The following is a 22,079-nucleotide window of genomic DNA, read 5'->3' as shown; positions in this document are numbered from 1 at the left end:
TTCATTTTTGCCAACTGGATGCATATGAAATAAAAACCCATGATTATCTTAATTTGAATTCCCTGATTAGAAGTAGAGCATCTTTTCACATTTACATCGACTATTGAGATTTTTTCCTCAGGGAATTATCTTTTCATCTTTATTGTCTATATTTCATTAAATTATCTATCTTTTTCTAACAGATTTGTAGAAATTATGTGTATGTACTAAAAACTAACACTGTGTCAATTATAGGTGTTGCAAATATCTTTTTAGTTTGTGGCTTAAAAAATACTTTTGTATCTTTTTAGTGTAGAATGTTTTGAGTGAAGTCTAATTAATCAATATTTACGTTTTTGTGGGTTTTGGCTTGCTTATGAAATTTTCCATACTTCCATATCATTAAATCCTCCTCTAATTTTTTTCAATTAAAAATTTTTTTTCCTCTTATGTATTTTATGCATCTGGAGTTTATTTTTGTTTACAATATGTTGATACAATATTATTATCTTCCATATGGATAGCCAATTGTCCCAACATATTCCAATTAATAGCCTATTCATTCCTCATTGAATTGTAATGACATGTTTGTCATTTAATAAGTTTCTTATGTGCATTAGTCTGTTTCTATGCTCCATATTTCGTTCTACTTTTATATTTATCTGACACTGTGCCAATATCAACGAATATAAATCATTCTAGCTGCATAGATTTTTCATCTCTACAGGAGACCAGGAGTGCTCCCATTTTATTTTTCCTTAAATTGTTTTTGACAACTTTTAGCCATTTATTTTTCCATGTGAATATTACAATAAACTGGCTAAATTCTCAAAAAATAAAAATCTTGTTGGATTTTTTTATTGGAAGTAAATTAAATCTGTAGATTAAATCAGTGGAACTGGCTTGTCTATGATATTGACTGAGTATGTATGTGTGGGCACACACACGTGTGTGTATGTACATGTATGTATATGTCTCTCATTTACCTCTCAAGTTTGAGAACTTTTTAAAAAAAATTAATGTTTATTTATTTTTGAGAGAGACAGAGAGACAGAATGCAAGCCGGGGAGGTGCAGAGAAAAGGGAGACACAGAATCTGAAACAGGGTCCAGGCTCTGAGCTGTCAGCACAAAGCCCAGCTCGGGCTCGAACTCATGGACCTTGAGATCGTGAACTGAGCCGAAGTCGGACACTTAATGGACTGAGACACCCCGGCGCCCCCGAAACTTTAATTTAAAAATTGCATGTGTTTTGTTAGATTTATTCGTAAGTACCTTAGATGTTTTTGTTGCTATTGAGGATGAGATCATTAAATTCTTTAATAGAATGCTATATATCAAATTTCTATTTCGAGGTTTAATTGAGCAAACTTTCTGAACACTATTATTAGTATGGATTCAAATATTTTCTTAGATTGATTTTATTTATGGGTAATCTTATCTGTAACAAAGGAAGATTTTATTTTATCCTTTGCAGTTCTTAGACTTCTATTTTTTTTTTCTTCCTTACTCCTTTATCTTTTTTGTCTTACTGCAATGTTTACACTCTCCAATAAAAATGTTGAATGGTAGGAGAATGAAACAGATATCCTTGTCCCAGCCTTTACTTTAAAGGCAGTGCTTCTAACCTCTCATCGTTAAATACAACGTTCCTTGTAATGTATTGGCAGATACCTTTTGTAAGGTTAAGGAAGGTACTTTCTTTTATAGACTGCTAAGAATTTGTATCACGAATTGGGATGGAATTTTACATGTACCTTTTCTACATCTATTTAATTCATCATTCTGTTTCTTTTTTTATTCAGTTAATATTATCTCTGCGATGAATTATACTAACAGACATTAAACTATTCTTTCCTTCATTGGGTAAATGTTTCAGTTGTTATATTTGATGTGATAATATTTTATTATTTTTGTATTTGTGATTATAAATAATATTGGTCCACAGTTTTCCTTTCTTACATTGCCCTACCGATGTTTGGTAACATATCCTTCTGGACAGGGGAAGGGCAGCATAGGAGCTGATAAGATTATTTTATTTGTCTCTTTGTTTGCTGTTTGGAGGTTTTACTAATAGGAATATAGGTATAGGTTTGCTTTAATTTATCTCTGAGATAAATTAGGAGGGCTTCACCAATATGGTGATTCATGTCTTTTATTAATTCCAGAAAATTTCTTACCATTGTATCATGGAATACTGTCTTTACCACATTTCTTCTCTTCTCTCCTTTTAGAACTCTAATTTTGGTTATTCTTATTCTTTCCCCCATACCTTTTGATATCTCAGATGTTCTATTTTTTTGTCTGGGTACAGAACTCTAGTTAGTTTTTCAGATCTGTTTTTCAATTTAGCTGTGTAAAATATGTTAACACATTCCTTGATCTCATTTCAATGACTTCCACTTCTTGAAGTTATTTTTTTAAATTCTGTGTTTTTCATAGTAATCTATTCATGGTTTATGATACTTATTCTATTTTTTTCCTCACTTGTATTTTCTGTGTCTTCTGACTCTTTGACAGGGTAGAGTCTTATCTCATGCAGATGTATTTTCCAAGGAAGGTCCATAGAAAAGTCCTTATCATAGCATTCCCAAGGAGCTATGTTTTGTTTTGTACCATATTAGGGGCATTAGTACCAATCAGGAAATTTTTTGTTAATTTCATAAATTGAAAGTGGAACACCAGATGGTTTGCAGGTAATACAAAAGTTGACTTTGATGCTTCTGTTGAGCCTTGTTGTTTCTACGTCTCATTCCAGGTACTTTCCTATTCCAGTGGGACGGTCTCTCTAATCCCTTTCATGGAGAAGGCAACCCTTCCAAAAGTCTTGGCCTTATGAAGGGGCATGATTTCCATCCCCTTTCTTCTCACATGCCCATTGCTATGCCTTTGACCCTACTTGGACAACAAGAACTCAAGCCCTGGCATTTGGGCCTGATATCCCCAAAGTGTAAGTGTAGGGCTTACCTCTTAGGCTTTGAGTTTCCTCTTTGCTTCTGGCGTCTGAAGATTTCCATGATTCCTTTCAAGATTAGATACATAGATGATAGATATGATATTTTGCAGCATATCTGTGTGTTAGAGGCATGGAGAGTCTACTTTATCCCATCTTGCCATAGTGCGAGAACAAGATGTCTGAAGTATTTCTGTTCTCAACTGTCTTCCCTGATTCTTTACACTTCTGACCTTTGTCAGGTAAAGCTGGGCATTTGTATCACTATATAGGCGGTATGGTGAAGGCCTTGGCTAAAGATGGGGACCCTAAAGGCCATGCCTACATCTTTTTCTTACAAGTTTAGAAGACGGACTCACAACAGAGGATAACATTACTTCACTGCTCTTGTTGAATCTTTTGGCATGTCCTAGCCTTGTCTACTGTACTTAGCAACAAACAAACACTTTGCAAGTCAAGTAGCTTTGGCTCTGTCCTAATGCAGCCAGAAGCAGGAGGTCCCAGAGCACTCCTAAAGTGGCCTGTAAAATTGTCAGCTATATTCTGAACAGTCATAGGATTCAGGTTGTTTGACTGAATTTCAAAAAGTATTTCAAATTTTAAAATAGGTTTTATAAGAAAATAAGCAAAGTTCAGTTATATTTCAAACCTTGATTTATTTTTATCAAGTACACTTCATTCATCCTAAGCTTGTTCTATTTTCACTAATTTGTATTAGGGACCCAACACAGCACAAACTGGCTTTGCTTCAGATGTCTTTGTTTGTCAGTGGGAAAACAGTCATCAGGATATTCAAAGGGCATCAGAATTTTCAGAAGCACCAAAAGGGACCTTTGTAATGATTTTAAATTTTCCATAGATTTTCCCTCAATGGTTGTAAAAATCCTTAAACAGCCATGTGAATTATATCACAGTAGTTCACGGGGAATATTTGCTTATTTTCAGCTGTGATATTTCTATAAACAATAGGTCCCCATGAGGAAGCCAGATTCCCAGTGTGGTCGGCTAATAGTTTGCTGTATTTGCCAAATTGGAGAGTTTGGCAATATTATATTCCTCTCTCTGACAGGAGCTGCTTTTTTTTTTCCTTCTAACAGAATGAAATTATTTCAGAGTTATGTATAAGATCAACAACATGATACTCACTTTGGCTTCACAGTTTGGGTCCTGGGTCTTTATTATGACTCTAGATCCTGTATTTAACACCTACTGAGTTAAATGTCTATGGCTCAAGTTTGTCTGACATAAAAGAATCAGATGGAAACAGGAGGATGTGAGCATTCTCCTTTGAACATTTTGCCTGTACATGACACCATTGATTTTCTTGGCGTCATTAAAATATTACTAGTTTTACATATCCTCTTGAGGGACATATAAGCATATTCAATTTGAAAGCATATAAGATGGCATTTATTAAGTAATGTTTTTAAGGGCAAGACACTAGTTTAGGCACTTTCACAAGTAATGTGTTCTTTAACCTGAACACACTCCTTTTGCAGGAGTGTGAAGGAAACATCAATCTAAGCTGTTACTTATCATGGCCAATTCCATTATCTCCTCTCCTATAATTTGTCTGCACCTCTTCTTTGCCTCCCATCCCTTAATGCTAAAGTCCTCATTCATACCTTAGTTGGAACACACACATCAAGTGGCTTTGACACTCAGGTGCAATTACCAATGATGCATTTGCCTCGATGAAAATGTCAGAATGTAGCAGCAGAAAGGTTACCTCCCCACACTGCAGGGATAATCACTCTGCAAAGTGCCAAAGCTCTATTCACTCCACGTTCTTTTCAGATCTAATTCCAGAGAGGTTTCTCACATCAGTCACAGAAACTGATCCCTAAATCTGCATCTCCTGGGACAGTCACACTAATTGGCAATCCCAGGTTTTGTTTTTTTTCTGAGTGCTCAGGAAGGAAAGTTCACCTGTGGAAAATATCAGGTGGGTTTGACTCAGTGGGACCCATTTTTGAAGGGTTTTAACCTCCCGTCTGATAAAGAGCTTCGTTCTTTAGAGTGGCCAGTCACCTCAGTTGGTGTCTGGGGTGGGGGTGGGAGTGCAAGTCAGGGAGAAAGTGCCATCTGGATTCATTATGAGTATCTGGAAGCCCTATCCCTTTCAGCTTCTGAAGATCTCATCTCTTTGTGCCTGTCTTTAATTATCCAATAAGAACAGGTGAGCCAGGAGGCACTTCTGGGGGCTCAGGGAGAGAATGGGAGACAGGAAAACAGAGAGAAAGCGGGGGAGAAGATGAAGGAAAACAGCGTTTCAGTTGTGGTTGCTATTTTGCTCCTCTCCCCAGTTTGGAGAGGAGGTAGGGACACACATGCTGGCTTTCTCTCCAACGCAGCTGAGACCTTTATGAAATCACTGCAGAGGCAGGGGCGGCAGGCACTATTTTTATCTCCAAATTGATTCAGCTGCAGTCGCTGCTGAGCCTCTGACTTCATTGCCGCCCGGCTCCTCCCCCCGCCGCTGCCCGCACTCTCCGCTTCCGCCGGGTTCCGAGACTTATCTGCAGCTCGGCTCCGCGCCGCTCCCTTCCCTCCCGCCCCCCGCGGGGCTGGGCGCTGGCGGGGCTCCTGCCGGAGACGACCGTGACTGGAGCCCTGCGTGCCGCGGGCTCTGACAGCCCACAGGGGCGCGCGGCCAGGCATCGGTGAGCCACTCGGGGTTGTGCCAGCGTCTAATTGTTCGCCCCCACCCCCACCCCGCCCGATTTCCCCTGCCCGGGGGAACGGAATTACAGAGTTCCAAAAAGAAGTGTCGTCAATTGTAATGCTGAGCGCCTGAACATTTGCCAATTGTGCCCCGTCTGAGGAGGGTCTATGCTTTCAGACGCAGTTGCCAGGTTGACAGGACATTTACAAGCCAGGCTGCTCATCTCCTCCCCAGGTTCGTGGGGCTACACTCTGAAGCTCCTGGAGAGGGCGACTTGCAGGAAAGGGCTAAGGAGAGATTTCCTAGTCCCGGGAGGCAAAAGGACGGGACGGGAAGAAACACCTTTGTTCTGCAGGTGGTATTCGGAGTCGCCCCTCCCCTCCCTCTCCCTGAAATGCTGGGAGCTCTGCCAATACGAGGTAGTTTTCTATTCATCCCTCCACCCCCTGTGCCTAGCAAATTAGGGAATGTTTATTACGATGAGATCAGTGAGTGGGGGCTTCTTTTAAGTGCTAAAAATATAGGATTAGAAAAACGAAAAACAGAATGTGTTCCTAGGCTGAGGATCAGGTTGTCTCAGTGATTCTTGGGTTAGTTATCCAAACTCTCAGACTTAACATGGATCCTGTGTGGAGCACAGGGCCTGGCAGGCAGGCAGTGAGACATTCAGTGAAGGTGGGTGGGCTGATTGGTTGAGTGCCTGAGTGACTCTCATTCAGGGTGGGCAGGTATAGCCTCTCAGTAAATGTGTGTTGGATAGAGCAGTCAGTGTTCTAGCCACAATGCTGAACAAGACTGGACCCTACTAGAAGGGGCCTATCCACTAATAGGGAAGATGAGAGATGAGCAAATCCAAAACGCAAGTTACAAGACACAAGCCTAGATGGAGTTAGGTTGAAGGTGAAAGGAAAGATGACAGGTAAGGGTACAAATGGAGGCTTTGAGGATGAAGAAGGCTATGAACTAAATAATGATAAGTGGGTATTATTTGGATGAGAAATGATAAAGAACAACATTTAGGCCCCTGCTGTCCAGTATGGCAACTACTAGTCACATGTAGCTAGTTAAATTTAGATTTAAATTAATTAAAAAAGTTTAAATTTGAATTATTCAGTGACACTAGACGATATACAAGTACTCAATAGTCACAAGGGGCTAGTCGCGACCATATTGGATAGTGCATATAGTTTTCATTATTGCAGAACCTTCTCTTGGATGGTAAGAAAACAAGGGCATAAACAAAGGCACTAGAGTAGAAAAACTCAAGAAAAGGTATGCTCAATAGCTTGGAGTGACTGGAACAATGGATGAATAAAAGGAAGCAATCAGAAATAAGGGGGCCAGAGGATGCAGGCTACCAAATTTGAGGCTCAGGAATTAAACATATTTGCAAGTAATAGGTAATCCTCAAAGGTCCATAAGCAGGGAGATAGACATGATCAGAACCATGCTTCTGAAAGACACACACAAAGGCTGTGTTTAAGATAGTTTGGAATGTTTTTTCTTTGTTTTTTTGGTTCAGAATCTTTACATGTCTATTTAATTCTCAAAACAAGCCTCTGCCTACAGCAGGTAGGGAAGAAAGTTTCCAGTGTCACTAGAGAGTGGAAGAACCATGGAAAAAGTCACAAAGGAGAAAAAAAATCCTACCTTTGAAAAACACCTTCCTTCCCCTACCACATTGTCCCATTGGTGAATTTTCCCTCTTATATCAGAAGCTCCTGAGATATGTTACTGTTCCTTTCAGGAGTTGAACTACAGTAAGAGAAACTGATAACCCTGAAGAAGAGGCAAAAGTCATGTGACAAAGTAGCTTCAGATTTGAAATAGGAAAGACAAAATCACAACAACAAATTGGAGCCATTTAAAAGAAAAACATAGGGAGGATTTAGTGTAATCAACAGGGCTGTGTGGATGGTGCCCCCTGGAGTTGGTCACGCACAGCATGCTCAGATGACCACAAGCAGGAAGAGAAAACAGCTGGACCCCTCTGCCGAGAGGATGGTAAAGCCTGAGAACAGTATTAAAAATCAAGCATGATACAGGTATTCCTGAGAAGAACCTTTTGGAGACCCTCAAATCATACTTCGTGGGTAACTTTAAATTCAGAGTTTGGGAGGAAGAGCCTGGATCAAGCCAACTCAGGATGGCTTTCTATTCTTGCCATTCTAGCCATTCTAGTCAGATGCCCCTGGGTAGGCTAATTAACTTCTCTGCCCCTAAATTTGCTCATCTGTAAATCTATAAAAATTTATAACTAGGGGCATCTGGGTGGCTCAGTCGATTAAGTGTCTGACTCTTGATTTTGGCTCAGGTCATGATTTCATAGTTTATGAGACCTGTATCGGGTTCAGCCCGGCGCCTGCTTGGGATTCTCTCTGTCTGTCTCTGTCTCTCTCAATCTCTCTCTCTCTCTCTCTCTCTCTCTCTGTCTCTCTCTGTCCCTCCCCTGCCTCACTCAAAATAAATAAATAAACCAAAACAAAACTTTTTAATTTATAACTATTCCTTAGGATTGTTGAGAGGATTCAATTATTTCTTCCATACCTGTGAGATGTATAAAACAAGTAGTGGGTGCCAAGTACGCTGGTAAACTTGCCTAAAGATAGGTAAAAGCTTTCACCTTTTCAAGGCAAATGGACTGTTCTGGTTCCAGATCAGGAAACGTGAAGAATGTTTATCAGACTTCCTTGAAGTCTCCATTCCAGGTCCCCAAGACTTATCACCCTTCTCTTGGAAAACAAAAAACAAAACAAAACAAAAACAACAACAACAAAGTTTTTTCTAGCTCCCTGGTGAGAGACAGTAAATTCACAGAATATTGCCTGTTGGCCTGCCATCCATCAGTCTAGTTGTGGATGTGAAATACACATTGAGCTGGGACTTCTGAGAGAAGGTTTATATGGATTTAGTGAGGTGCAAATCCCAGTGCAAAGGTAAACTTTGATTTTTGTTACTGATATAAACACATTGCTTCAGGCCTAAGCTCCTGTCCCCTCCTGCTTCTAATCCTGCTTTCTTTAAACCCCAATAAACAGAGCAAATTTTGCTGGTTGCCTCATTCTCAATATTGCTATTGCCTCTTTTGTACAGGTTTGTGATGTATTCTGGGCTTGAGTAAGCTACAAGTATTTATAGGGGCATTTCCTCTTCCGGTTATACCATGTAACGATTACAACATGGAATGTCAAGAAGTCCTATTTTTTTTTTTCCTCTTGGCTTCTTCTATTTGGGAAAAAGGTTTTCTTCTAATTTTCATCAAAACGGCTGCCTCTTCCAATCTCTTAGGTAGCAAAGTAAATGGAAAAAGAACCTTCTTAAACAAGCTAAATCAAGACCACTGTTTTAAAAGGTTTAAAAGAAAGAAGAAGACGGTATTTGAAGTGAGAGAAACAAATGCCTTCTGAAGCTTAAACTAAATCCCCTGAGAAGTGGGGGTAAGCAGATAGATGCCTTTTCTTCCCCCAGAGCACCTCTAGATCCCTTGCTGGCTCATACTAGCTAAGAAATAAGAAAGAGGCAAGTTTAAAACTACATTCATCTTCTGCAAGAAGAAGCTGAGAACTTTGAAGGCATTTTTTTTTCATCATTCTTTTTCTTGCAGCCCCAATTACTCTAGGTATTTCTGAGTTTCTGGCCATTAAAGATGCTCTTTAAATAGAACTTGGATGGTCACACAAGCAACCTTCTCACCAAGCCCAGGTTGATGTGGATGAAACAAATGCCCCTTTAGGACACTGGGTTTTGGAAGGGAGCCCTTTTTCAGGTCCAAATGCAACCTTTTATAGGATTAAGGGTGCAAAGAAAAAGAGACAGAAGTTCATTTAACCTTTCCATAATTGTGTTACCAGTATTTGCTTGCCACCTTTCAGTGTATCTCCCTTACCCTCAGTAGCTTCTCAGTCTGGATTATACTGGTGGACGAAGGCCACCTTAGCTGGCAGGAAATAATCTGGCTCCTGAGCTGAATTTTAGGGTAAGGTGATTCGTGGTAAGCTAGATCTTTGTGCTTCTCTTAAATCTCCTGCAGAGAATGCCACGTAGGACCAAATTACACAGCCTTTAACAATAAGGCCCTCGGAGGCCCTCAAATGAAGACAAGGGGTGGCTGGGAGTACTGTCTATTTTTGAGAAGGAGAATTGTTCACTGAGAGCTTGAATTCTATAGGAAGGACTCGGGGGAAAGTCAAGGAAAAAAAATGTGTTCTTTGCCTGTAAAGCTTTACCTTGGGAATCTTTTAACCACACTAATGACTTTAAATGCGAAAAATTACAGAGGCCTGATTTTAAAACATTTTTGTTGTTGATTTTTCAGTAGATAATTTGACCAAATTATGTGAATATGGAATGAATTACCAAGCTTCCCTCTTGATTTCTGAGTATATTTCTCCATTGTGCATATGAAAGAAAATTTCAAAAGAGCAAAATTAGTGACAACTTCACTGTCTTTCATAAAAATAAAACACAATCCTTTCTGAGCTGGAATACCCCAGCCCAGCTAAAGCTGTGTCTTGAGCACAAGTGGCTCTTACACTGGTAAGAATTTGCTTGTGGAAGATAATGTACAGGATCTGAGCTGGTTGTGAAGATTGGTGAACTCCTTACATACATGCCATGACCTTAAAGTGAGCTCTTTGCACAAGAGGAATGTCTGTTACTAGCATGCAGTATTTTTCTATAGAGGGATATAAAATAGGATGCACGTTATCATTTCATAATTATTCTTGTCCGTTCCATGATATAAGTATGTTTTGTAAGTATTGGCTGTCAAAGACCGTTTTCATTCACTTCAACCAGAAAAAAAAAATTGTAAACATTATACAATGGCCATAAAAGAGTTAAAACGTGGTGGAGCTGTCATTTCCCTATCTGTAGTAAGTAGCCTCTATGTAGCTTTTTCCACAGAATTTTCAGAAGAATAGACTAAATGGTGAGATTAATAAATTAGATTAAATGTACATGAAAATGTCTGCCAGTTGCAGCCACTATGTAGGTGCTCAATATATATATTTTTCTTCCTTCTAAACAGGTTGGAAATTTTTTCAACCTCATCAAGATTATTTATTGTATTTCTGTAGAAAAAGTCTTTGAATAAAGGAAAAGAACCCTCCATATAGCAGTATAGCCTTAGTAGGATATATCCTAATTTGAGAAGAACATAAAGCACATTTTTTTTTTGGAAATAACTGTCTTCTAGAATGAAGGTTAGTAATGCTTGAGCAATTTTTTCTCTTTTTTAAAAAATTTTAATCCCGGTATAGGTAACATACAGTGTTATATTAGTTTCGGGTGTAGAATATAATGACTCAACAATTCTGTAGATTACTCAGTGCTCATCATGACAAGTGTACTCTTTAAATTTTTTTTTTTTTGAGAGACAGAGCACAACCAGGGGAGGGGCAGAGAGAGAGGGAGATACAGAATCCAAAGCAGGCTCCAGTCTCTGAGCTGTTAGCACAGAGCCTGACCCGGGGCTCGAACCCACAAACTGCAAGATCATGCCCTGAACTGAAGTCGGGCACTTAACCAACTGAACCCCCCAGGTGCCCCAAGTGTACTTTTAATTTCCTTTACCTGTTTTATCCATCCCCTCACCCACCTTCTCCCTGGTATCTATCAATTTGTTCTTATAGTTATGAGTCTGGTCTTTTTATTTGTTTCTTTTTTTTTTTCTTTGTTTTGTTTCTCAAATTCTACATGTGAGTGAAATCATATGGTATTTGTTTTTCACTGACTGACTTGTTTCACTTAGCATTATACCCTTTGGATCTATCCATATAAGGGATCCATCCTTTGCAAATGGAATGATTTTATTCTTTTTTATGGCTAAGTAATATTCCATTATTTATTCTTTATCCATTCATCTATCATTGGATACTTGGGCTGCTTCCATAATTTGGCTGTTATAAATAACACTGCAATAGGATAGGGGTGCTTGTATCTTTTTGAATTAGTGTTTTTGTGTTCTTTGGATAATACCCAGTAGTGAAATTATTGGATCATATGGTAGTTCTGTTTTTATTTTTTTGAGGAACCTCACACTATTTTCCATAGTGGCTGCACCAATTTCCATTCTCACCAACAATGCAAAGAGTTCCTTTTTCTCTACCTCCTTCCTTACCATTACTTGTTGTTTCTTGTGTTTTTGATCTTACCCATTCTGACATGTATCAGGCAATATCTCATTGTGCTTTTTTTTAATGTTTATTTAGTTAGAGAGAGAGCGTGCAAGCAGGGGGTGGGGGAGGTGGGGCATAGAGGGATAGAGAGAGAATCCCAAGCAGGGTCCACACTGTCAGTGCACAGCCCAATGTGAGGCTTGAACTCAAGAACCATGAGATCATGACTTGAGCCGAAACCAAGAGTCAGACACTTCACCAACTGAGCCACCCAGGTGTCCCTCTCATTGTGGTTTTGATTTCCGTTTCCCTGATAATGATTGATGTTGAGCATCTTTTCATGTGACTGTTGGCCATCTCTATGTCATATTTGGAGAAATATTTGTGCATGTCTTCTGCCCATTTTTAATTGGATTATTTGTTCTTTTGGTGTTGAGTTGTATAAGTTCTTTGTATATTTTGGATACTAACCCTTTTGGATATGTCATTTGCAGATATCTTCTCCCATTCATTAAGTTGTCTTTTTAGTTTACTGACTAGTTCCTTTGCTGTGCAGAACTTTTTATTTCGATGTAGTCCCAATAGTTTAGTTTTGCTTTTATTTCCCTCACCTCAAGAGACATATTTAGAAATATTGGTAAAGCCAATGAAGAAATTACTGCCGGTGCTTTCTTCTGGGTCTCACATTGAGATCTTTAATCCATTTTGAGTACATTTTTGCATGTGGTGAAAGAAAGTAGTCCAGGTTCATTCTTCTGCATACGGCTGTCCAGTCTTTTCAACACCATGTATTGAACAGACTTTTCCCCCATGCATATTCTTACCTCCTTTGTAGAAGATTAATTGACCATATAATCATATGTTTATTTCTAGGCTCTCTATTGATCTATGTGTCTATTTTTGTAACAGTAACATAGTACTTTGATTACTACGACTTCATAGTATATCTTGAAATATAGGATCTTAATACCTCAATTTTGTTCTTTTTGAAGATTGTTTGGACTTTTGGGGTCTTTTGTGGTTTCATACAAAATTTTAGGATTATTTATTCTAGTTCTGTGAAAAATGATGTTGGTGTTTTGATAAGGATTGCATTAAATTGTAGATTGCTTTGGGTAGTTTGGACATTTTAACAATATTTGTTCTTCCAGTCCATGAGCATGGAATATCTTTCCATTTATTTGTGTCTTCTTCAATTTCTTTCATCAGTGTTTTATAGTTTTCAGAGTACGGGTGTTTCAGCCCCTTGATTAAGTTTATTTCTAGGTATTTTATCAGTTTCAGTGCAATTGCAAATGGGATTGTTTTCTTAATTTCCCTCTCAACTACTTTATTATTAGTGTGTAAAAATGCAACTGATTTCTGTATAGTCATTTTGTATCCTGCGACCTTACTGAATTCATCTGTCAATTCTGATAGTTTTTTGTTGAAGTCTTTAGGGTTTTCTATATGCAGTATCATGTCATCTGCAAATAGTGAAAGTTTTACTTCTTCCCTACCAATTTGGATGCCTTTAATTTCTTTTTGTTGTGTGATTGTTGTGGGTAGGACTTCCAGTACTGTGTTGAATAAAAGTGGTGAGAGTGGACATCCTTGTAAAGGACATTCTTTTTCGACAAGGAGAACATGATGTCCTTTAGTCTTGGAAAGAGTTGCATAAAACACTCATGCCTATGAAGGAAAACAGGGATATGTGTAATGGAAATTAGAGACAAAAAAGAGCAAGAGTAATATAATTGATGGACTCCATATAATAGAGGTAGAAAAATTGAATTTTGAAACTGGTATGTTGCCCAGTTGCAGACAAAGTTTGTCCAATAGGAAAGCTTCCTGACATTAGCATATTAACATTATTGCCAAGAATTGGTACAACTAATGTAGAAGCCAGCATATTGAAGTGACTGGTACAGATCGTAAACACTGAAGCACAACAAAGAAGCCACACAGAACAGAAACATGAGCCCACCTACCTCTGCCCACAGGTGAAAAGGGATGGCAGCTAATGAGAAGGCCTATCAGGTGAGACAATTTGCGTACTTCCTTTAATCCCCACAACTTCAGAAAGTAAGTATTACTATCACCATTTTAAAGAAAAAGAAACTGAGATCACTTAATTTACCCAAGGGCCATCTGTTAAATAGGTGAACAAGAAATAGGACCTGGGTATATTTATCTCCAAAGTCAGACCTCTTACACTACAACCTTCCTTATTTTATAGTTTTGTCTGTTTTTTATTTTTAATACACTTAAAATAACTGCAAGTGAATTTTGAAGTTCATACTATGAAATATTTTTTGCTCAGTGATTCAGTTGTCTTTGGAAAGTCCCATGTAAAATTATTACCTTCAGGTATTTCTAAAGATCTGAATCATATCTAAGTGGTCTAAGCTGATACTTGTCATCAACCTTCAGATGACCTGACTGAACAGCACTGATAACTAAATATTTCTGTCAGCAACTTCTACAATGTAATGAAAATAGGCAGTAAAAGTGTCTTCAAAGATATACGATGCTTGAAGGCATTGGAATTTAATTATCATCACCATCATTGCCATTATCATCATCATGACTGCAATTGAATGAATATTTGTATTCCCCCCAAATTCAAACACTGAAATCCTAACCCCCAATGTGATGGTATTGGGAGGTGGGGCCCTTAGGAGGTAATTAGGTCATGAAGGTAGAGCCTTAATGAATGGGTTAAGTACCCTTGTCAAAGAGACCCCAGAGAGCTCCCTGGCCTCTTCCTCCATACAAAGACAATGAGACTTTGGCAGCAGGCAGCCCAGAGGAGGGCTTTCACCAGAACAACCAAGCTGGGACCCTGATCTCAGACTTCCATCCTTCAGAACTGTGAGAAATAAATCTCTGTTCCTTAGAAGCCACCAGTTTAGGTACTCTGTTATGTTAGCCCAAACTAAGATAATAATCATTATTTTTAGTCATTTAAGTGTAAACTGGTAAAACAGAAAAGTGGGGCTTCTGGACTTGAAGCCAGCAGCTAAGCAAGGCCTGCAGATCACTCTTCTCTCTCTCTCCTTAGCTGCATTGAGGGCAGGCACTCTGCAGAATTTCTGTGGTATTGGGGATCTATCTGGAGAACAACTGGGATAAGCTGTTGGTTATTTTTTGTGAGCTTTTTTTTTTGTTTATTCTTGAGAGAGAGACAGACAGACAGACAGAGTGTGAGCAGGAGAGGGATAGGGAGAGAGGGAGACACAGAATCCGAAGCAGGCTCCAGGCTCTGAGCTCTCAGCACAGAGCCTGACTCGGGGCTCAAACTCACAAACTGCGAGATCATGACCTGAGCCAAAGTCAGACACTTAACCAAGTGAGGCATCCAGGCGCCCCAGGTTTATTTCTTTTTTAAAGAATTGTGGTAGGCTGCTAGATGTTATAGTTGTAAAGGTAAAGGTAATTCACATGTAGCTCTTTACCCCTCAAAGTGAACAATCAACATATTAAGTTTCTGTTTCATAAGGAGTGATCAGCCTTCGTCCTTTATTGCTTTACCATGAGGGCTTCTTTAGGTTACACTCAGTGTTGACATGTGGCTCTTTTGTGCATACCTCCATTTTGGTGCTCACCTACACATTTACCTGAAAGATTCAGTGTTGTGATACATGTAGCATGTACCTTGTCTGTTCTCTTATTGGCCAAAGATGGAGGGACCAAGGGGGATCTAGCTCTCTCTTCTCCCTTCTTCTCCTTTTCCTTTTGCAAATGATACAGTTTCTAAGCACATTTTCATTGTTTGGTATAGGGAAGAAAACAAATGATTAGGTTTTTCAGAAATGTACTTAATAGTTCTAGGTAGAAAACTACGTTATTTCCCAAGTTCTGAGCATATAACGTGCCAGGCCCAGGACAGAACACCCTGTGGTTTCTGGCCAGGAGATTGTTTCCCTAAGTCACCATGCGCCCACGCAGTGTGTGCTGAGAGAGGTTACTACTCTTGCTCTCTTGTCTTCTCTTGGGCCAGACCACCAATGTCTGATATGGCTGTCGCAAGGAATTTAGAGAAGACACCCTGTCAGGCCCTGATGTGGGCATTTGGTGACCTCCTGTATCCTGGAAAGTACCAGTTTTTCTGCAGTTCTGTTGCAAGTTCCTTTTCTCTAGGCTGTAGTCAGTCTGCTTAAATTCGTATCCTGCATTCTCCACTTTGATCGGTGTGACTCTGAGCGAGCCGCAGTTCCCTTGTCTGTACACTGTGAGTGAAAGCGCCACTGGCTTGTACTTGCTCTGAGATGGAGTGAGTTCATGTGAGCGGCATGCCAGAACAGCTTTTGTTGAATAGTGTCTCTTCCATAACCAGGGTCTCCTTCACCACCACCATGATCATCATCAGCTCTCACTGGCAAACACCTTCCTACTGCTGGGGTGCACAACCTCATTTTGCATCTCCTTTCCCCCCATTTAATCTTTACCAAGGAAGTTTTGTTTATTTTATAGTTTTTTCCATCTCTTTGTGTTTTTAAATATTCTTTCTTTGGGTGATTCCAGTCCCTTCTGCCCTTAAATAATACACATGCATGAATAGTTTTTCCATTTACCTTTCTAAATGTATCTTTCCCCCCAGTATCAAGTACCATAATTTGGACTGCTGTCAACTGTTGCCTAGGTGTAACACCAAAACCTCAAACAAAACCTGCATAAGATGAACTAATGGTTGATATTATCAGGCACTCTGCCAGCCTTTCAGAAGCAGCCCTTCCTGCTCAGGCCCCCATAATGACATGATAACCTCCATCTTCCACCACCTGTGCAATCCTTGGACCGGCTTTTAACTTTCCCTCCCACTTCAGATAGTTAAGATACCTCAATGCATCCACATTAGAGACCTGTGAATTTTCCCAGAATGACTGATCTCAAATTAGAATTTTGCAAATCATATAATTAATTGAAGTATTTCAGAGTTGTTAAAAATCAGTTTGTCATCAGAATTACAGATCTTAGTACTTGAAGGAATTTGGGCTTTCTGCCATCTATTGTGTACCTTGTAAACATCAATCACTGAGCTCAGTGTAGAGAATACAAATAAACCCAAGACAGACCCTTCTTTGAACCACGTACTTGTTCATTAGGGAATGAAGATCTGTAAGCAAGTTGAGTACATAACTCAATGTAATGTACAAGATCTACAATGGCAAGTTCCATAGAAACATAAAAGGGGCGGATTCCAGGAAACTTAGCCCAACATCTCAGCAGTGTACAAATATTCCCAATTTGAGCTGATAATTCAGAGAAAGCATAATTTCCGTACCCCCTCCCTTAGCTCCAGTTTATCCACCAAGCAACTTGTACACAATCACTGAGACATCTAGTGCTTATTCACCTGATGTTAAAATTCTCCTTCTTACTTTCTGTGTCTGAGTAGTTGTACAGTTGGTAAAAATCTCTCCCTCTAAGCTTGAACCTGTTTTGAGTATACTCAATTACCTTTTGTTATAGACTACTTAACTAGGCATGATTCACTTCCATCACTAAAAGTGCTCTCTGCATACTTCTAAGAGTGGTTCTAGATTCAAATATAGTTTAGTTTAAATCACCACATGGTAAAAATCGTTTCTGTGTTCTTCAGATTCAAATCACTCATACATGTCAACATTTAACTTTTTTCATCATCCAAACTCTACATTTTATAAACAAATTTAATTAACTCTTTTGTTTCACTAACCGACTATAAGATAGAGAACCAAAGGTAATTTAGTGGGTAGATAGTCCTTAAAAAGAACCAGGTGGTTTACTTTCTGTGAATATTATGCCTGTTTTCTCAGTGTTGTCATAAGGTCCTTGGCATTCATAATGTTTCTCTTGCATAATGGAAGAAGGAGTTAGACATGTCATGTCTCTTATTATAGACATGTCATCATGCCTACTCTTTTTTTTTGATTTTTTAATGTTTTTTTTATTTTTGAGGGAGAGAGATACAGAGTGTGAGCAGGAGAGGGGTAGAGAGAGAAAAAGGGAGACACAGAATCTGAAGCAGCCTCCGCACTCTGAGCTGTCCGCACCAAGCCTGATGCAGGGCTCAAACTCATGAACCGCGAGATCACGACCTGAGCCAAAGTCAGACCCTTAACCAACTGAGCCAGCCAGGCGCCCCATCATCATGCCTATTCTTTATATTTTTATCCTTTTGTGTAAAGTTAAAACACACTGTACAGTTTTTGTTTTTTGTTTTTTACTCTACACCACAGGTCTGGTCTCAGTGTACATACAGCCACTGTCACCAGAAGTCTTAAGTCCTGTTATTTTAAAAGTTCCACTCCAAAAGCTCCACCGGCCCTGATGTTTGATGCTACCAATTTATTCCATTTTGTAAGCTTGTGGTCTTCTTTCAAAATTCCAAATAGCCTAATCTACACACGCGCACACACAAAAACATAAGTTCTTACTATGTCAGGGTATTATTACTATAATTGCCTTAAACAAAACAAAACAAACAACAACAACAACAAAAAAAACCAATGAGTTCTGAGTTACCATAAAATGGCAGGCATGTTTCAGAATTCCCTCTGACCCACAGTCACCATCACAGCACTGTACCCACAAAAGGATCGTTCTACGTTTAGCAAGAGAAGAGAAATTACATCTTTCTTTCCACCTTTTAATTCAAATCAAATTCACAAATTCCACTAGTTTGCATGGGATCTGAGGGATACAGCAATGGTGGCATTCACTACCAACCACGCCAGCTGCACCAGAAGAAGCAGTGTGACTGGGCAGCCACTCAAGGCCAAGAACCGTGCAATTATCACCTCTGTTGTGTTTAGTGAGAAGGAGGTCTCAGAAGGCATTTATACCACTAACCACCAGAAGAGATCTACCTGTGCCATTGGAAATGGGATAATATTAAAGGATAATTCTAAAGCTCACATTATTCCTAATCCATTGGAAAATGCTCACCCTAAAGTCAGTTTGCTCCAATATGTTGCTACTTCTAAACATTGCTAGTCATGGGGAGCTGAGTTTCAGTATTATTCCAGGCAAGACCTTTTGTAATGGAGTGTTAATATTTTTCAAAAGAATAATTCGGGGACATTTCCCAGATCAGCATCTGGCTTTTTCATAGTTCCCTAAGGAAGGGGCTTACAAGGGAAAGCAGTGGAATAATTACATTAATTAACAATTTATTTTATGCGTGAATTTTTTTGCACATCTGTAAGCAGCCCACACTTTCTCAGGTACCAACTGGTTCTGTTTCCCTTTATTTGTCTCTGAGTACCTGACATGAATGATAATACCTAGCAATGCACCTCCCCCAACACACACACAAGCAAGGACGTGCGCATGCACGCGTGTGCACGCGCGCACACACACACACGCACACACACACACACTTCAGTGAATATTCAATAAGATTCAGTTCCATAATGAGTATCTGTAGTGTGTTGGGTGGAACACATTTTTCCAACACAGAAACTCTTCTTTTATAATGGAATTATTTTCAAGAGCTATCACTAATCACACTAATTTCAAATTAGGAAACAATTAAATAGAACATGGAGAAGAGTTAAACAGCCTTGACATGAAAATAGAAATAACAAGGGGAACAGTAGTTCTCCAGCTCCACTGAGGCAGCAAAATAAAACAAATATAACCATGCAAATGACTGAAAATTTTGAGAGTTATCCTGTTTTCATAGGGAGAGAATCTATAAGATTTACTGGATTCTCAGCAAAGTCCACTGTCTTTTACATTAGTTAAGTCATTATTTAATTTCAGAATACAGATGGTTTGGGGTTATTTAAATCTAAGTAATAGTAAGATTTATTATTTGCTTCAACATAGAATTTATTAAGTCACTGGGTAAACTTGATGTGAATAAAATAAGGTATCCCCACAGGCAAAATGTACCCTAATAAAGGAGACATACATAGACACAGACAAATATAATGCCAGGCACAATAACATAAATGACCTAAGTGGGACATCTGTAAATGGTACTGGAATTCTAAGAGAGGGCTAGCTTGGAATTGGAACAGGAGGAAAAGATTCAGGAAGAAGATGGCATATAGAATTTTGAATGATGATTGGGATTTCAGTTGGTGGAAATAATGGGAAATGCAATCCAGTTAGAGACACTTTAATATCAGAGAAGTAAAAAGAAAGGGGTAAATGAGTTTTTGTCTCATCAGAGTGTAGAGCACTCTTGGAATATAGCAGGGGGGAGGCAATTTGGGATAAATTTTGTGTAAAAGAAGAAAACTTGGATATGTGAGCAACTAGTTATGTGAAACATAGATAAACCACTGAAGTATGGGTGAGAAACAAAAAGATATATTTAAGTTATAAAATGTAGCTTCTAACTGTAAGGAAAATGAGTCCTATTACTAGGTGATACCCTTGTTTTACTACATACACGGCTTCTTTGCAGATAGAACTTTCAAAGTGAGAACTGGAGGAGAATTAATTATTCTATATGAAGGAACAGATAAAAACATGAAGTTTCCAGGAAAAAAATCCAAGAAAAGGATTCAGTGAAGTCAGATTAGTGATACTGTTCAGAAAAAAGGGTCAAAGAAGGAAAAAATAGTTGAAGAGCAGCCAAAGAGAGATTTAAAAAGAGAGAGAGAGAGAGAGAGAGAGAGAGAGAGAGAGAGAGAGAGATCTAATGAGACATTTTTCAATCGTTTTCTGAAAGCCTTGGGATGTCAGTCCCTTTGTCTTTCCCATATATAGTACATTCTAAAGCAGATACACAGGAATGCTGAGTTCTGTACCCATAGGGGCAGACCTCTGGATGTCAGCAAGCTATAGACCATGAGTTCCAATGACATTTGACAATATTGCATATTATCCTGTGGAGGTGGGACTTCACCTTCAGGGCAAGGAGTCTGGATTTTGGTAAGCAGAAATGAGGAGCCACTGAAGTTTAGCTCCTTTTGCTTATTTTTTGAATCAAATCTGTGTGTTAGAAATATTATCTCTGACAGAAACATATAGATCTTGGAGAAGTAGAGCTTGAGAAGGAGAGAAACATATTATGAGAATATGAAATAACCTGTTTTAGAAGGATTGATAAAACGAATTAGGGCAATGGTAGTAGGAATGGAAATGGAGAGACAGTATTGACAGGTGTTTGCAAATAAAGCCAAAAGGAATTGGCACACCACCAATTTGAGTAATGTTGAAAAAAGTGATCTCAAAGATCTCCTGGCAAAGAAAATGCAAGCTGCTTTCAGTAGTATAATCATCAGTTGGAATATTATATTATCATTTCAAAAGTATTTTACAAATAATTTCACTAATTAAATTAAAAACTGTTTTCACCATGAGATAATACTATGAAACTGAATATAGGAAACTTTATTTAAAATAGAGTTGGGAGGCCAGAATGGGAGGGTTCTTACACCCTACCACTCATCCTTAATTGTAGACCACAACAAAAGAGAGGTGGCTTGCATTCCCAGCAGGAAGAAGCTTATACTTTACACCCCAGCAGGAAGAAGAAGGATTTTCTCCTTCCCTGGCAACAGCTTAGCTACTGAGAGACCTTCATAAGTCAGCCAATGAAAAGCCACTACACTTCCAACTCCCAGTTTATTCCAATGGACTTTTGATTTGTAACAGCCCCTCCCAAACTCTCTCCCCCTTTCCTGTATAAAAGAGCATTCCTCTTTGTTCTCTGGACTTGTTTGTAGTTCTGCCATAGTTTGCGTGTCCTAAATTGCAACTGTCAGCTATTCCCAAATAAACATTTCTACTGGTGAAATAACTGACAATTTTAAGGTTAACAATAAAAAAAATTCAACCAAGGGAATTAAATGTAACTATGTAGGGGCGCCTGGGCGGCTCAGTTGGTTAAGCATCCAACTTTGGCTCAGGTCATGATCTCACAGCCTGTGGGTTCAAGCCCCACGTGGGGCTCTGTGCTGACAGCTCAGAGCCCGGAGCCTGCTTCAGATTCTGTGTCTCCCTCTCTCTCTGCCCCTCCTCCACTCACACTCTCTCTCTCTCTCTCTCTCTCTCTCAAAAATAAAATAAAATAAAATAATAAAAAAAGAAACTATGTTACCTTATATTTGATTGTAACTATCACTGTAAGCTCAGTTTTTGTGTGAATATATGCACATTTAGCTCTGTCCTCTGAAATTTCCTAGAAGCAGTGAGAAGTGATAACAATATGCATTCCAAATCTTTGATTATGGTCTCTCTGTACCATTTTTATATCAATAGGGAACAGAATCCAACTTGGAGTGGTTTCCACTCATCCAAGATGGGGCTGTTTGGCAGCAAGCATCCAAATACAGGAGGCAGAGTATTCTGCAAGAGAAGTAACACATTTTCTCCAACAAATCAATGGCCTAATAAAAAAGGATCAGGGTGTCACTGTAGGATAAAAGACATTTAAGTTA

The sequence above is a fragment of the Prionailurus bengalensis genome, chromosome A1 (assembly GCF_016509475.1).
Source record: "Prionailurus bengalensis isolate Pbe53 chromosome A1, Fcat_Pben_1.1_paternal_pri, whole genome shotgun sequence".
NCBI classification, from domain to species: Eukaryota; Metazoa; Chordata; class Mammalia; order Carnivora; family Felidae; genus Prionailurus; species Prionailurus bengalensis.
Note: the sequence above shows the minus strand (reverse complement) of the source record.